Raw genomic sequence first — 17,938 nt, forward strand, 5'->3', positions numbered from 1 at the left:
AAATATAAAGTGGACAAGATGGAGGAATCTAGAATGTAGGACAATGTGACCGAAATTTCTCAAAACGGTATGTTGGACACGAAAGGTCCTTCAGACTAAGTAAAAATGATTCGACGTTCTCAAACCATTTCTGAGAATACAACCACAAGGTCCGGAATCTAAACGATATGGAAATTTTGCACCATGCAAGCAAGGGTCGGAAACACAACATTTGGAATCCTTGGAAATTCATAAGCATTGCGGATATATAGAAATATGTATAAGAGCTAACATTATCTCAATTATTCTCAGTTTATTGTATTTGTTTGAAAATGTCCTTATAGGACGAATCTGCGATAACGTTAGTTACAAATACAAGTGGTAAAAAATTATAATTTTTTATGATTATCTCCTACTATGCAGTAACGGCTACATCAATTGATTTATTCGTTAGAGATTTCTCTAAAAAAGTAGAGACCAATGTTATGTAGTTTCAAGCTTTATTCTTTCATTTGTCGACTTCATTACATTCCCATTGAAAATAAGATATCCCATATTAACATTTAAAATTTCCCATTTCTTGTGAATCATGTAAAAATGTAGCCGGTATTTGTAGTAACAGTCCAAATACGGACTATTGCTACTAATTCACACTACTAAACTTATAGAACTCATATAGAATCATTTTATATTTCATACTTATTATGTTTCTGAAAACAAAAAGTTGAATTTGAAAAACAAAAAGTAAGATATAGTTGAGAACAACTGACCCATACTTGATAAAAATCCGTATCAAAACTCACTAACATTCAGTGAAAATAAAAATGAATCTTAATAGTAAATTGTAAGTAAGATATGGAAGTAGATATAGACGAGGAACACTCACATGAGAACTTCAACAATTGAAGGTGTCTCACATGGTGTTGTTATTAAAAATTATAAGAGATTAGTAAAACCAAGAATCAACAATATAAATAGACAAAAATCTTTGAGGGGTTGCCAATTATCAACAGGAATGTTTTGTTTTCCAAATTACTAGAAAAGATTAAGCCCTTTCGCATTCAGGGTTCCATAAAAAAGTTCTGCAAACAACATAGGTGCGAGTTTCGGTTCCATCAATGAAAAAACTTTGCGAAAAACTTCAGATTCGCATACGACAAATTTTATCAGACAGATATATTGATTTGACTGATGCTTCATCAAGCTCTGATTAACCTTGATAGTCTGGAGGATCGAAGAAAGGTTGGAGATTTGTCTCTCTTCTATAGATACTTTCACGGGAAGTGTTCAAGTGACTCAGCACATTTGATTTCACCAACAACGATATATATCAGAAATACGCGACGGAATGTGGCTGTTCATCGTTTTGAGGTTCGACTCAGTACACCTCGAACTACACTGTTTGAGATTTCGTTCAATTGGGAAAACTGTGGTTATGTGGAATAAAATTCCTGATAACGTTTCTCCAAATGGATTTAATCTCCAGCGATTCAAATTCAATCTGAATCACTACTTTCGCACAGGCACCGCTGTAAGAGTGCCTTAAGAATTTTCCTGTAGTGCTCGTGTTTTATCCTTTCTTTTAGACTCTCGAAAGGTGGAAAGTCTTCAGCCTACTTGACTTGAGAGAATGAAGGATCAGAAGCTTTGACACGCCGAGATCTCAAGAAAGAAGAAGGAAACTTTACGTATTGGCTTACTATTGTAGTACCTCAGTGAAGTGATATCTGCGGCAATGATGACAGCATGTTGGTTAACGATTTCTAAGCCAGTCATAGAGTTCATCTCATTTAGTGTCGAGAATCAAGCCAAGTTCATCGGCTATTTGAATAGCTGTCAAAAATGTCGGTTATATGGGCATTGAAACCAAAAAATGACAGGCTTTTCATTTTATGATGCACTGTTTGGAACCTTTGGTGTAGTAATGAATATTACTGGAGTTTTTCCCAACACCAAATCGTTATTTTTTAACACCTCGACACGTGTTTCGATCACCAAGTGATCATCTTCAAAGAGGAAGATTAAAACTAGAAATTATTGCGAGCTAATCCTATTTATACTATAATGGTTACCCTATACCAAAGAGCATACTAAATAGCTTGTTAAAATAAAATAAAATAAAATAATGTTGTTGGGTTTACTGATTACTATATAAGGACACATTGCAAAAATAAATTTGAATGGGCAATATTGTTAAATTAATTTTTTTTATATAGCTGAAAATTGTTTTATATGAACATATATTGTAAAATAATAGATAAGGCAAAATTGTAAAATTATTTTAGGTTGGTATACCTGTATGGTTGGTACGCCTGGATGGTTCACCTGTATGGGTTACCTTTATAGCATAAATAGGATTAGCTCGCATTAGTTTCTAGTTTTAATCTTCCTCTTCGAAGATGATCACTTGGTGATCAAAACACGTATCGAGGTGTTAAAAATAACGATTTGGGAAAAAACTCCAGTAATAGGCTTTCCATTATTAAGAGAAGTAAACTATGAAAAAATATTACTTGGGATGTGAATGCTTAGAGAGAAATATCATTTTAAGAAATAAACCGAGAGGGTGTTGCCTCCATTTGATTATTTTGAAAGGCCTTCATAGGACAAAGTCCCGAACTAAAACAACATGAGAGAACTGATGATTGTGTGTTTTTTGTATGTGTTACCCAACCCAGCACTGGCTGGACCGTACTGATGACAGCTAATGAGTCACAAACACGTGTCTGCGGTTTATATATTTTCAAAGCGCTATGTTAGCTCTTGCTCGCATTTTTGCCTGTATACACCCGATAATTTGGAATAATTTTTCAAATACGCCTCAGATGTAAATCAGAGATAAATATTAATAGATAATTATTATTTATTTTTTATAATGATATTTATAATAATTGACTATCATTTACCACTTCCAAGTACTGAATAATCGCGATCATATTTCAGTGTTTCAATACAAGTTTGTACTAATGTTCTTCTGAACATTTTTGTATGACAACTATGACAAAACAATACATTCTGACAGTAGTGAGTGTGATAAGCTTTACGCAAAGTAGCGATTCTCCGAACATCACTATGAATATGCATTGAATACATTTAGTATATCACCTGTAAAATGTTCATTCAATAGAAGATATGTATTTTGATTAGAAGGGGCATATTCAATAAAAGAGGTTACTTTCTAGGTGAGAAGTTTTTTGATTTTGTACTTCTACATGTTATTACAAAAAATGTGAGAGATTTCTGAAGGAAGGAAGATAAAAATTCAGTTCAAAATAAATGTCGATACGTAGATAACATCTGTTACTTTTAAATACAAACTGGAAGAAAGAGTCCTCCAGAAACAACTTACATCACATGTAAATTGAATTATACAAAATTCAGTTTTTTCGTTCAGCATTTACTCAAAAATTCAGTTATGGAATCAAAATAGATATTATTTATAGAAATACCACTGAATATGATATATGGAAGAATAATGAATAAGACACATTTCGGAATCAAACATCTTTCTCATTACCTTATGAGAGCCTTTTAAGATAACATTACAAAACAAAGCTTTCAGCTGATTACTGAGTGGAATTTTTTTCAGTTTGTATCTACACATCTTTGTGAAGAGGTACTTAATTTTCAAATTGTTCTCATTGCAAATTTCCATATCAAATATTATCTGAATGTAATTGAGGAGGCAGATGAGTTATTTTTAATAGGGCATTTACTACTCTGAAAAAATTTTAATGAAAGAAGTTTGTAAATCACAGGAAATGAAATTTAGATAGGAAATCGATGTGACCGTTCTACTGGTTGGATATCATGATGATAAATGAGAAATGGAACTTTTTATGTTTTTTACTACTTTTATTTATAACTAACGTGTTTTTTGTATTAATAACACTTGGTATCATGAGTTATAGTAGTAGATTACAGCCGTTTCTGGGCCTCCCCCCACCAATATGACGTAATAATTGTTTCTTTTGTTGTTTAGTAACATAAATGCAATATGACCTTGAAGTGTCCGGTGCATGCATCATTCAGAATTTTTTTTTCGTATGAGATTTTGTGTGTGTGACATAATGACGTATTTACATTTAGTTTGTGTGTGTGTGTGTGTGTGTGAGAATGCACGGTACAGGGTTTATCATGTGCGTGTCTGTGTACAAACATACATCTGCATACTTCAAAGATCCTCCAAGTAATGAACGTTCCATCGGTGTGAGCCCACCAAGTTAGAAGTAGTGTGACGTCACAGCAGCAACCGTTCAACGGTAGGAGAGTGAGATGTTCACTCCACGACGTATGGCTGAGTAATGCATATTCATCGGTGTGTCCTTACATCTCTCGATGCGGCGATGGCTATGACGTAACGCATCGCTCCACCCTCGCTGTCGATGGTGACGCGCACATGGCCAGGACTGTGTTAGCATACGTCCTCTACGATGGCACAACGACCGCTGTCTGTTCGTATCGACTTATGTTAACGCGTCCAGCTGAGAGGTGGGCATGGATGTGACGTCAGGCATCTCTGGTGGGTAACAACAAGCAATATGAAACTTTAGAATTGTAGCACGGTTTTATGGTGGGGGTGACTCGCGATGTTTAACATTAAAGAAATGCCTGGCTCACAGTCAAGCAAGTACAAAAATATTTTTGAAAACTCTTACACTGCGAACTTCACCACGGAGCTCTTCAAGATTGTTGAAATCAATAAAACCACCCCAACAACCTTTAATCTTGAAGATATGAATGAACAACCTCTTAGAGAATGTTTTTACGAAGAAGAGTTATTGCGAACCGAAAATCCTGACGTATAATTGATTGAGAAGGTGTTGAAGAGAAAAAAAATAAAGTATATGTAAAGTGGTTAGGCCTTCCTAACCACTGTAAAGTGGTTAGAAAGGCCTAACAGAATTATTGGATTGATGAATCAAATATGATTTAAATGTATCTAATCATGTATTTATGAATAAAGTGATGTTAAAGTTCATTATTGTTTTCATTTTAATTATATGTGAGTGAATTAAAAAAATATTGCAGCGGTAAATGATGCTCCAACCATTGGCAACGTTCTGTGTATACCAAAAGAAATCAATTGTATACTCCATTCCCGCTTTTATTTTTGAACTCACAATATTGAAAACACAAAACCATTCCCAAAACTAATCGTTGTCACTTTGAAATGCAGTCTCCAACTCTTTCCGCCAATTATCTCTCACTGAGAATGCCGTCTCATAAAGTTGAATCGACTCCTCAAGCTCTGCCTGAGGTCGCATTCTCGAACGTTGATTGAATTGATTATCTTTCACAATTTTTGAACGGGGTCCATCAGCATCTTTTCACATTTCAACCAATTCAACCTTCGCTATTGCAATATTGGCATCTAATGCTTGAAGAGTTTCTTTATTGACATTATTAGCTTGCTCACTCTTTTCGTGTTCAGCAATAGCTATCTGTGCCTTCACAAGGCGGCATTTTTTTTTTATATCTCCAAACCGATGTAGTAGACTGAAAGAAGATAGCGATTCAGCTTTCAAATCACCCTTCATTTCATTAGGTACACCTTTTGTCTTCCTCCTCGATCTGCCACTTTTTGTTGTGGGTTTTTTCTCTCGCAAACCACTTTTTTATTTTTTCTTTTCTTTGAATTCAGTGGCAATCGATGAAGACGCATCAGTAACCTTCCTCTTGATTGTTCTTGATTTCTTATCAACACCAAGAGGAAGGGTAGATGAAGGGTATTTGAGTGGTAATGATTGCGAAACGATTGGATTTTCAATAACAATTTGCTCAATTGGTTCCGGCACATCTGCAAAGTTAACGAAGTTATATCAAAATCATTTATTGACTCTTGACTCGATGAATATAATACTGGAATATTTTCAAAATCAGTGTGATCGATATCAACAAGTGGTGAACCATCTCCAGCAATCAATAACGGCATGGAGCTCATGATAATGAGCGACATAAAAAAACTATGTTGGTGTTGTTTTCGTTTCAACTCTCATAGAAACAACAACGGAGGGTGGTATGATCATATCAACACCCACAACACCGTTTCTATGATGGAAATGGGACAGAATTGGTGCGATGCTTGCGAGAGACCCCTAACAAACTTCACCCGAGTGTTGACATGTATAATATGCAATAATGTCAAACCTGTGACACAACCGTGGACCTACTGGTAAAAAAACAGCCCTTTTCAGGGCTACATTATTCATACAAACTGTAGTAATAGTATTCACAGATTATGTGACAAATGACTACTTTGACTAAAAAATTCGAAGTTGGAAATTTGATATTCAATGAATATCTCTGCATTATATGACAAATTACTACTTTGACTAAAAAGTCGAAGTTGGGAATTTGTTAGTCATTGAATATCTGTGCATATGATGAGTACTACTTCAACTGAATGTTGAAGTTCATCATTTGAATCTATGCTGGTGTCTGAATATCCATCGAAGTCGTCACCACCCCTCCGTCATCATCCGGAAACGTTTAAGTTATATCTTCAACCTGAATATCTCCATAGGAACCCTCAGGAGAATCGAAATGAGGCTCACGCATCGAATTAGCTTCCACTGGAATTACTCGATTCATGATGAGTGATGAGTTATTGAGAATGCAACCTCTTATATATGATTTGTAGAAGGAGAGGGTAGTGGAGGGGGTGAGGGAGAGGGTAAACGTATTGAGTACATTATTATAGAATCTCGAAAATTGATTTTTTTTTTAGACCCGCGAATTGAATTGATTCGCGGCCGCCTTTCTATTTGAATCGCGAAATGAACCGCGGAACGCAAATAATCCGCGGTTTTATCCGCGGATTGATCAGATTCGCGAATCTGATCAATCCGCCGTTTGCCTTGCGGGCGGATTGATCCACGGATTGATTTAATTCTTCTGTTTCCTTATAATCAATAATATTATGCAACGACTGACTTTCTCATTTTTTCCGAGAAACATAGAAGTTCTCTTCTGTTTCCATAGTATTGACCATGTTACACAACGACTAACTTTCTCATTTGCTCCGAAGAACATAGAATTTCTATTCTGTTTCCATAGCATTGACCATATTACTCAACGACTAACTTTCTAATTCTTTGTGAAATAATGAAAATATGCAGTTGTGAAAAATAATGCCCCAATCATCGCATTTTTCAATGTGTACCAAACCAAAACAATGTACACTCTTCATTTCACTTCTTTTCATTAATTTTTTTTTCTCCTGAAATTACAAATATAAACTCAAAGCTACCATAATTTGATATTCCTAATCAACCCAAAACTATTCTACACTTGTTGAGCCGCCGGCGTTGATGGTAGTGGTGAAAGCGGCATCACCATCGTCGTCGGAATCAACAGGATGTCTTCATCCTCCGGAGAAGACACCCTCGGTGATTCCACTGCTGGTGCGAGCGGTGTGGTGGGTTTCATGCTCTTCCGAGCGGTTAACAGACTACCTGCACCAGGATTAGTCTTATTTCAAGTACTTCTGTACTTTTTAATAGGACCAGGTTGTCGATTGACTCTCTTGACAACCCGTGAGTTGTCTTCGAATGCGTCAGGGCTTCTCTCTCGACGGGATCGTACACCATCCGAAGCTGTTGACTTCTCCTCAATGACCCGTTCATTGGTGTTGTCCACCGGCAGGATCGACTCCACAGCGTTCTTGAGCTCCTGTGTATATCCTTCCTTTCTGAAAATGTAGAATAATAAAAAGTTAGTTAATATAAAAAATTGAATTGATAACTTACTCAATATTCTGCTTGCTGTAATGTGATTTTTCAACCTGACTGCTCTCGATGAGTTGACTCGTCGTACTGAATGTTGAGGACTGCTCTCCTTGAGATATAAGCGTGCATGCGCGAGTGGTAGGAATGTGATGGGGGTGCGCATACCTGAGTGAGGTGGGGGCGTGCATGCGTGAGTGGTGGGAATGGGTGGGGTGTGCATGCACGAGTAGTGGGTTCGAAGGTGGGGTATGGGACTGAGTGTGTGCAGAGGCGTAGATTCAAGTACAGTAATTCACCATGTGGGTTCAATGAGTACGTCATCTGTTGGTTTTGGTTCTGGTTCAATTATTATAACATTTGGATCAATGTCCAGTCCTGGATATCCCAGTCCATCTGATGACTTTAGTTTATGTTTTTTTCCCAAAACTACAACTCTCTCTTCCAAAGCGTCATATTTTTCCATTGTAGACTTTTAAGATTATCATATTTACGAGCCAAAGTTATCCGAGCCTCTGCAATTTTATCATCGAATGCCATTGTGGATTGTATTGCAGCTTGTAGGGCTAGAAGTATAACGTCCTTTGTTCCATTAATTTCCCCCTCAAGATATGATACAGTTACACAATCACTCTTGTCAATTGGTTCACTTATATTTTTCAATAGTTTTCCTTGCATGTCATAATAACCATCTTTTGTTAATTTGAATCCAGTACCGGGAGGACCTCGAATAACATTACCACCCCATTTTCTTTTTCTACCAAACTTATCTATTGTTTTAGACATTGTGCACCCCACGATGTTTCTTTCAAAACTGATATTCCGTCCATTTACATTATGCTATATACTTTGCAGTAATTGGTTAGGGACATAGAAATAAAACAAATTTTTCATCATATTCATCAAAGTAATTTGGTAAAAATGATACATATACATACACAATATATCAATATCACATTACAGTTTGCTACACATTATTATTCATTATAAATATCTACATGAACATCAATATTGAATTTTCCGGTTTCAACGACATTAAATGGTATTTCAGTTGTTGAACTCGGCAGACAGTAAATTAATGAGTTGATCCAGTGGACTCTCCTGTGGATGTGATTGTTGAATAATATCATTCATCCAACGAATGTTATCTTTCGGATAGTTTGGATAAAATTCAATAGCATGGAAGAGTGTGGGTAGTATTCGGAATGATAAATCGTTTATTGTCGTGGTATGATGATGCAAGTTCATTCTTCAATTCAGTCTACATATCATGCAACACGCTTCTAAATGAATTCATCTTTCTGAATATCATACCACCATGTTCGACGATTTTTTGGTAATTTTCTAATATCAATTCATTCTTTATGACCGATCGTTTCAAACCTTTAGCTTTCTTGAATTCACTATCAACAGATTTCACATAATATGCTTTCGCACCTGTACCATAAAAGCTCATGATTGGATCATTCGGAAATTCGTCTTTGAAGTTACCCAAGACTGAACTTGTTACTGAAATATTAAATTGGTTAACTATACTGTAATTGGATGTATCAAACCTACTTATATTAGTTCTCATGAATTCATAGTGATTTTCTGTATTTACTTTAAGAATGAGCAAGTCGGTATCTGTGTTGAGTAAATAGACATTTTCACCAAAGTGTTGTTTGATGAGCAAGTCGGTATCTGTGTTGAGTAAATAGACATTTTCACCAAAGTGTTGTTTGATGCATCCATAGAAAAAGTCATACATGACTGTTTTAGAAAATTCTAATATAGAAAATCCTAAATATAATGGTTTATCGTAATGGAATTTAAATTGAACCAATTGAATGGCAACGAAATTATCTGTGAAAATTGAACAATTTTTGAAATTTGGTCTGTATATGAGAGTGCTGGCCCCTATATTTTTCTTTACATTTTCCCAATGTGTAACGTGTCTAAAATCAATTCGATTATCTGCATTTTCCATTGTCTTTCCATATAACGTATTATTCATTAGTTGATAGAAATCTTTTACAGATTTGTTGTTAGACCTATCACGCATTTCAGTATTAAGATCTATATAGGGTTTCATCCAACATAATTGTTCGAATTTCAAGTCTCTATGTGTATTCATCACAATCGAACCATTTTTGATTGCTGTAGATTTCTATGATGAATAATATATTTTCTTTCATCATTCAAATTTGTAATCAATTTGGGAATTTTCGATTGTGTACGAGGTGGTATCAATCTTTCAACTGAAAATGGAAGATCAGAATGTTCATCATGCAACTCTTGTGGATAATGAATGTCCACTTCAAACACGTACCCATACGGACTATCACCCCATAAATTCATCACATCAAGATTAAGAATTTCATTAGGTGTCAACCATACTTGTTGGTAAAGGTTGTGACATATTATGACCGTATAGATCTGTTGCATCTGAATATGTGATGAATGTGGAAGGATCATTGGGATTAAAATTTGGTGAAAATTTATTATTTGCAATATGCTTTCTCTCGCTCCACTGACTAATTCTACCTCGTATACCTTTTCGAAAAAAGTGAATCATATCAAAGTCAGTTAGTAATTCCAATTCAATATTCGTATACTTCAACATAGCATCCCATGATGATTTAGGTGCAGTGTAATAATGTGCCGGGTCTAAGTTATATATCTCTAAACTTGTGGTGCGGAAGTTTTCAAAAACATCGCATAATAGCAAAACATCTGACTTCAAATACAAATCAGAGTATTCGGTTGAATTCTGACACTCGAATAAATCCCTCACATTCCTAGTCCTATCATAATCATTTTCTGATATATGTTTACAACTGAGTTTGTCGTGAAACTGATTTTTTGTCGGAAGTGATGAATATTTCAATTTGTCAATGTCATCAACGAAACTATATGAAAATACACCTTTCTGTCTCATCAAATTGAATTTCTCAATTCATGGAAAATGTTTGTGCGTCTCCATACATTGATCAGAGGTCAAGTTAGCACCCAACTTCTCCATTGAAACAGTCATAAATTCAAAACCATCGATAAATCTCATTTTAAGATATTTCTTTTCAACCCTACCATCTTCATCGGTATAGGTGTGTGTGAAGAGATGCTTTGTGAAAGATATATATTTCTCCTCAGTTTTCGGGATAACATCAACTTTCTCTTTGTTCCTATACAATTCTTTTATGAATAAATGGCAATCATAACCACTTGAATTATGGATAATAATAGGTACAAAATTAGATATTTTAAAATTCAAATTACATTTTGAATGAGCGGCACGTGATCTTTTCTTCCCTGTGATATGACAGTGATCTCTAGTTTTGACTTCTCCATCAATAAATGGGTTGTTACATATACCACAATTTTTGGCTGCAGCAAATTGTTCCTTTTCTTCGAGGGTTTGTTCTTTCATTGGTATTGGGTGTCTGAGATGATTTTGATATATCTTTTTCAAATCATCTTCAATGCTACTCACAAATTTCTGAGCAGCATCTACACCCCTATATGTAACAAATTTTGACAAATCATGAATAATTTGAACAATGTATGAACTTTTCGGATTTGGCTCATTCACGTAAATCGGTTCATGTACTGATTCAAAATCAGCATATACTACAAATGGTACCATCATTTGTCTCTCAAAGTTTTCAAACATCAATTTATTTTCCGCAATCATCCTACCATATTTATTGGTCTTAAAATTGGTGGTAGTTGTAGTAGTACTAACGAGATTACAATCATTCATCATAGTAAAAGCAACTTCTCGTCTGAAAAATACATCCATCACAAAAATATTTTTTGTGTTGATGAGCTGATAGTTGACTAGAAACTAATCTTGAATAATCTCTGATCCAACAATAGTGACTATTTCCGGAGTCATCAGTTATAAGTAACAAATCGGCATGTCTGCGGAGTCTTCTCTGTGAGTATCGCAATAGACCAATCACATCATACTTTATTTTACCCTTGTCAAATTTACTCTCTAAACCGTAAACATTAATTGAAATATCATTCCTATCTTCGAATCTTTCAATACTCTTATTATCAACTTCAACCGGAAAATCCATACCTGTGACATCTAAAACATTGGAAAAATGTCGATATGACGTAAGTTCTGACACTCTACCATTTGCGAGATATAATGCTGATGTTATTAGCCCAGGCAAAACAGTGCTGATCCTCATTACGAACATTCACAACAGTTCTCCTTTATTCAATTCATTTGGACAGCTCCATATATGAACGTCCTCCCAGTGGACTGTATTTATCAATGTTGACTTTGAAAAACATTATTTTTTCACAAGTCCAACCTAAATTACAAAAAAAATTAATATTACTATTCAATCTTGTTGAAATTTACAAAAATTAATACCTGAGTCACGTTCCTGGAATTCAGTCATTTGAGCTACAATTACATCACAGAATCCATCAAAAACGGCATTCAAATCAGAAGATTGTTCCACAATTTTATTCTGGGAATTGAATAACTTGGTGTCCCACAAATCTTGAGTCTGAAGAATAAAATTCACAAAAACTTCCATATTCACCTCAATGCTTTTATGGATCCTGATGGCTGATTCCACTAATTCAATGACCTTCTGCCTAATCTCATTAAGAAATGATATGTAGTCAGTGGATACAATCGAACTTTCCATCCTGTATGTAGCAATGCGGCAAATGAATTTGAACTCCTTCAGACAATTGAACACATGCATTATTTTTATGACTAATGGTTTTTCGGTGAGAATTCACTTGGGTCATAGAATTGTCATATTACAACTATTACATGTATTGTCCATTCTCATCCGTTCCCCTGAAGGCCCTCTTCGGCAACTCTGGAGTTGATTCCGACGAAGATTATCACTACGAGTGAAAGATTTACCACAGTCACACGAATACATTTTCTATGATAGGTTCTCACTAAGTCACTTGATGTAAACTGACATAACCAACACTCGTCCGCTTCTTAAATACAGTCTGATCGGGTCCGTCAAGACGTCATAGCCAACCCCACCTTTCAGCTACATGCGCCAACCCAACCTCTCAACTGGACGCGTTAACAGAAGTCGATACGAACAGACAATGCTCGTTGCGCCCTCGTAGAGGACAGATGCTAATACAGGCTTCGCCATCTGCGCGCTACCATCGACAGCGAGTGAACAGCGATGTGTTACGTCAACCCCACCTCTCAGCTTCATGCGCCAACCCAACCTCTCAGCTGGACGCGTTGACAGATGTCGATACGAACAAATAGTGCTCGTTGCGCTCTCGTAGAGGACAGACGTTAACACAGTCCTCGTCGCCTGCGCGTCACCATCGACAGCGAAGGTACAGCGATGTGTTACGTCACAGTCGTCTCCGCATCGAGAGAGGGAAGGACACACCGATGAATACGCATTACTCAGCCACACGTCGTGGAGTGAACATCTCGCTCTCCTACTGTTGAACGGTTGCTGCTGTGAAGTCACACCACTACTAACTTGGTGGGCTCATACCGATGGAACATTCATCACTTGGAGGATCTTTGATGTATGCAGACGTATGTTTGTACAGACACGCACATGATAAACCCTGTACCGTGTATTCTCACACAGACAACAACCAAATGTAATTACGTCATTATGTCATACATACAAAATCTCATACGAAAAAAAAAATCAGAATGATCCATGCACCAGATACTTCAAGGTCACATCGCCTTGATTTTACTAAACAAAAAAATTAATTAATACGTCATAGTGGTGGGGGAGGCCCAGAAACGGCTGTAATCTACCACTAGGGTAAATTTTCGTTTTGAGGACACCCGGTGATTTTGAAAAAATGTTTGCGTATACCTACGTATTTTAATGCGTAGATTACAAATCCGAAAGGAAAAAGCAGCTCTCTTCCTTATTTACATGGTTACGGCCCTTCGAAGTTCTAAAAAAGGCAACTTTTCAGCCTTCTTCTTCACAAAATGAACTATTTAAAAACACAAGCATTCATTCACTAGGTCACCTTTACACCTTATTCCTCCTTATTACATCCATTTTCTCGAATTTTCGATAAAAACTTTCGAAAATTGAATTTTTTGTAATATGTCTCTATAAGTTTACCAGATTATCATTCATATTTAATTATTTTTGATACGGTTTTTTGGAGAAATCTTACATGGAAGGTATGATACCTTATTCAACAAACTGCATGAGACTGTAAATCACAACATATTTTATGATTTTTCTGAACAATTTTCATCACTTCGTATTTGTTGGTCTCAATGTTATCTACGATTTCTTAGGATACCATTATCAAAGAATGAAAGAATCTGATATCATCAGGAACAATATTATTATAATGAGCAGTCCATTAAATTTGCCAAGTAGAGCTAACGCTGATTCGTATGCAGAATAAACGGCATTCAATCTTCAACCAGTAAACCGCAAATTCGAGTAGTATGCATGCACCGTCAATATTGAATTGGACCTTTTATTCTAAATAATAATATAATCCCGTCTAGTTATGCAGGAGCGTTCGCTGCGAAGTCCCAAGGCACTTAATTGAAAAACCACGGAATCCTTATTGGATGTTCGACAGTTTTCAGCGGTGTGAGAATTTGAATGTAAATTTAGTGGTGGGTTAATAATGAGAGCTTCATGTTCCAGGAAAACAAGGATTCATTAACATTCGACACCGTCTGAACATTTTCAGCATTGTTTACATAATTAACTTTAATTCGAAAGAATAGTTTCTTTCATGATCACGAATTCAATAAAGGATCTGATTGATTCAAAAATTATTGAAAAGTTTGTTTGTCAACGTGTTTGTCACATTCAGCATTTGAAATGAAATGTTTTATCATTCCTATCTGCTTTAAAATCTCATGGGAGCTGGGGAGGTAAATTATTGATTCTCAGGGACCATATTTTTTCTGTAATCATTTTCGTGTACAGAGATAAAACCATATAAGAACAGATAAACTATGGAGGTTCTCATGAATAAGACCCCAGTGGAATTCATGGTAGTCGTAGGAGGGGAAAACATGTTTCCAACCTTCATATTGGCCATGTTGATAATTGTCATACTACGAAAAATATTTTTGTCTCTAGTATCTTCTACTTATTCACCACTTGTAATTTTCTCGTATGCGGTATAAGTAAACTAGTCCACTATCACACACGACTTACACTACTTTCTGTTTTAAATAATTCTCAATACGAATTGTTTTGACCCAGGATTATTTTATAGTGAGTAAGAATGCTCAATGCACACGAAAATTACAATAATTCTTGTGAAAAGATAGGATAAGGGAAATAACTGCCAAGATGTACTGTAGACAAGACAATATTCAATTTTAATTGTACTCTTACAAGGTTTTAAAACGTGTAATGAATACTATGCAATGTTTCACATCGGAAGTTAGAGAAGGGGGTCAGATTCGATATTGTTGGATTAACATAGATAGGAAAAGTCATCATAGCTGGTAATTCCCAAGATACAAGGAACAATCAAGGAATTTAAAATCTAGCTATTTGTAGCTTACAATATTTACGTGAAATAGACTTGAATATATGGGTTGCTTGTGAAAAGATATTCGAGAATATTGAATTTTATGAGGATAAGTGGATTAGAAAAGACCCGTACATTAGAAAACCAACTAGAAAACCCTTGATAATGATGAAAATCAAATAATTTAAACAAGATTAAAAATAATTCACACAAGATCAAATTTAAAATATCTAACAAAAAAATAATGCCATAAAACAATCTGCTTTCTTGTAGAAATTTTAGAGCTGGCAACTCTAGGCTAAATACTGAAAATTGAATACTCACAATTCACTTGAAAAACATAATAATTTCGATAGCAAGATTTTGAGACCGAACACGAATCTTAACGACGAGAATTGATTCACTAAACTCAAGTATTCAGAATAAAACTAATTCTGTCTCTTTGATCATATTGTTGAAAGCAAATTCAATATGAAACAATTTACTGGGTATTTTCATTTTTAAAGAAAACATGGTAGACTCGGTGATCCCTCCCAGATGATAATTACTGCTGTCCCACCATAGATAATAACGACTAACTTTTTATAGAAACAATGAAAATTTTTTATGCTTCTTTCATTTTTCTGATATTAAGTCAAAAAAAGTCATCGTGTCAAAATAATCAACTTTTTTTTGTTCCTTATAATTCAATACCAGATGAGTGTAAAATAAGCTGTGATCATCCATATAAGGTTTCCAAAATTGTTTTCTTTTATTGAATGTAAGTAGTATAAATAAAGTTGGGTGTATGAAATTTTACGTTACATTTTTTCAAATCCCCTCGCTTAAAGGCAAAATTGTTATCTTTAAGAACGTATCAAACAAATACATTTTATCACTCACCAAAACGATGAATCACTGATTTAGCCTATATCAAAACACTATTTTATATTTTTCACTAGGAACTACGGGTTTTATCACCCAACTTTTCAACTAAAACTGCGGTGGACAATTGTATTATCGATGGTGAAAGTTTAAATTTCTCGACTTACTTAGCCTGTTTATATCTGCCAGTAAAATTTCAATTGATTCAACAATTTCTCAAAAAACTCGATATCTTTCATAGAAATGAGTATTTTTGGGTAATGCAAAAACATTGGAATGGAAGTTTCATTATGTTGAACTTAACAAAGTGTTTGTGAGATATCATTACAAAAATTTATTCGTTTGAAATACCATTATGTGTGGAATATAATGTCGTACAAATATCCGACACAGCTTCTTTGGGTAGAGTGAAATGTCCAATTTTCCATGACTGTCGCTCATAAATCAGGCTGAATTTAACCGATGGTATGGGCTGTGTTGGCTTTGAGGACTGCTGTGGTTTGTAGCTTTTTCGCATACACCTGTGACTCAAGAAAACCCCACAGAAAAGGTATAACGGGGTCAACCCGCACAATCTTGTTGATCAGTTCACATCACTCTCACGTGAAATGACCATGTCTTCAAATCGTTCGTGCAGAATAGTGCTTGCCATTGACAGTGATGGCCTGGCCAACGTCGTTCTCCAGGAAATATGGACCGATGACGCCGTAAGACCAAAATCCACACCACTTTTACGGGAGCCACATCTACCCATAATAATATGAAATCGGAGCGTTGTAGTTCTTGCGTTGAAAACAACTCGAGCACTTTGATCGGTACCTCACCGATATGTAATTGAAGAAGAGTATTTGAAAATTTAAAATAAGTACATCTTTCATAGAAATGCATACTTTTGGGTGGTGTAAAGACATTCGAATGAAATAGCCCTCACGTTCGCATTTCATTCACTTGTCTATGATTTGAATATATTAACATTTTCAATCAAAGAGTGGAAACTTTCTGTATGGAGTAGATGTTCGAATAAGTCCGTTATTTTGATTCGAATATTCAAAGTTATTTTCATATGCCTCTACTATAATGTCTAGATTGAACGCACTCTCCCACTACACTCTGCAAATTCTTGATCCCAAATCCAATTCCTCCAACAACGGATTGGATAACTGAATCAGCTTAAGGAGGCAAAGCCTCCCCTACCATTCACTAAAGTTTCAGCCGCTATCAGCCTCTATTCACTACTCTTTAACTACACATTAAATAGAGAAAATCTTTCTTGCCTCCCTTAAAATCAATCTATTGCGTCAGAGGAAGAGTATAATGGAGATACCGGGATGCCTGTAACAATAGAAAGATAATATTATCTTCTTTTCAGCTACATAAGTGTGTGAAAAGAAAGCTTTTCATCGAGATATAATCAATAGAGAGATTTCCAGTGAATTATAGGGTTATAACGCGAGAAGTGAGAAATTTATTGTGGCTTTTTGTCAGCGATATTCCGGTCCATAAATTGGAGATTTTCATTTGTTACTCTCAAACCGTTGTGCGGCCGTATATCATAAAAAACTCCCGAAAAAAATAGAAACACTCGAGAATACACTCTAGTGAGAATGTGCCATAATATATTCAGGTTTTGATTTATTCAACAGCACCTGATACTTTGCCTTGAATAGAAAATATATTTCTCCAGAAGAATAATATTTTCGTCAGGTATTGCAATGAATGTTATGTGTCGAACAGAAATAGAAATTAATTTCCTTTTCGATGTATAGTGATAGGTAATAATGTATAGAGTGATAACTAAATCAAGAGCATTTTAAATTCACACCACTGTTTACTTTTTGTGATGTCTTATCACATAACAGGTGTTTCTTAGAAATCGAACTGGAGAT

At 35.4% G+C, this 17,938-nt stretch overlaps 1 protein-coding gene and 1 long non-coding RNA gene across 3 annotated transcripts in view; one reads left to right on the top strand and one right to left on the bottom strand.

Annotated features, from left to right (window-relative positions):
* The window catches only part of LOC111511924 (follistatin-related protein 5), a 673,378-nt gene that overhangs the window by 194,707 nt on the left and 460,733 nt on the right, over positions 1–17,938 (top strand). The gene's annotated exons all lie outside the window — the stretch shown is intronic.
* The window catches only part of LOC141485356 (uncharacterized), a 62,745-nt gene continuing 59,855 nt past the window's right edge, over positions 15,049–17,938 (bottom strand). Inside the window, exon 3 of the long non-coding RNA XR_012467154.1 lies at positions 15,049–17,384. This is a non-coding gene — a long non-coding RNA (uncharacterized lncRNA). The remainder of the gene's footprint in view (positions 17,385–17,938) is intronic.

The sequence above is a fragment of the Leptinotarsa decemlineata genome, unplaced genomic scaffold (genome assembly GCF_025532065.1).
Source record: "Leptinotarsa decemlineata unplaced genomic scaffold, Ldec_3_MD MMD2_tig00026317_RagTag_RagTag, whole genome shotgun sequence".
Taxonomy (NCBI): domain Eukaryota; kingdom Metazoa; phylum Arthropoda; class Insecta; order Coleoptera; family Chrysomelidae; genus Leptinotarsa; species Leptinotarsa decemlineata.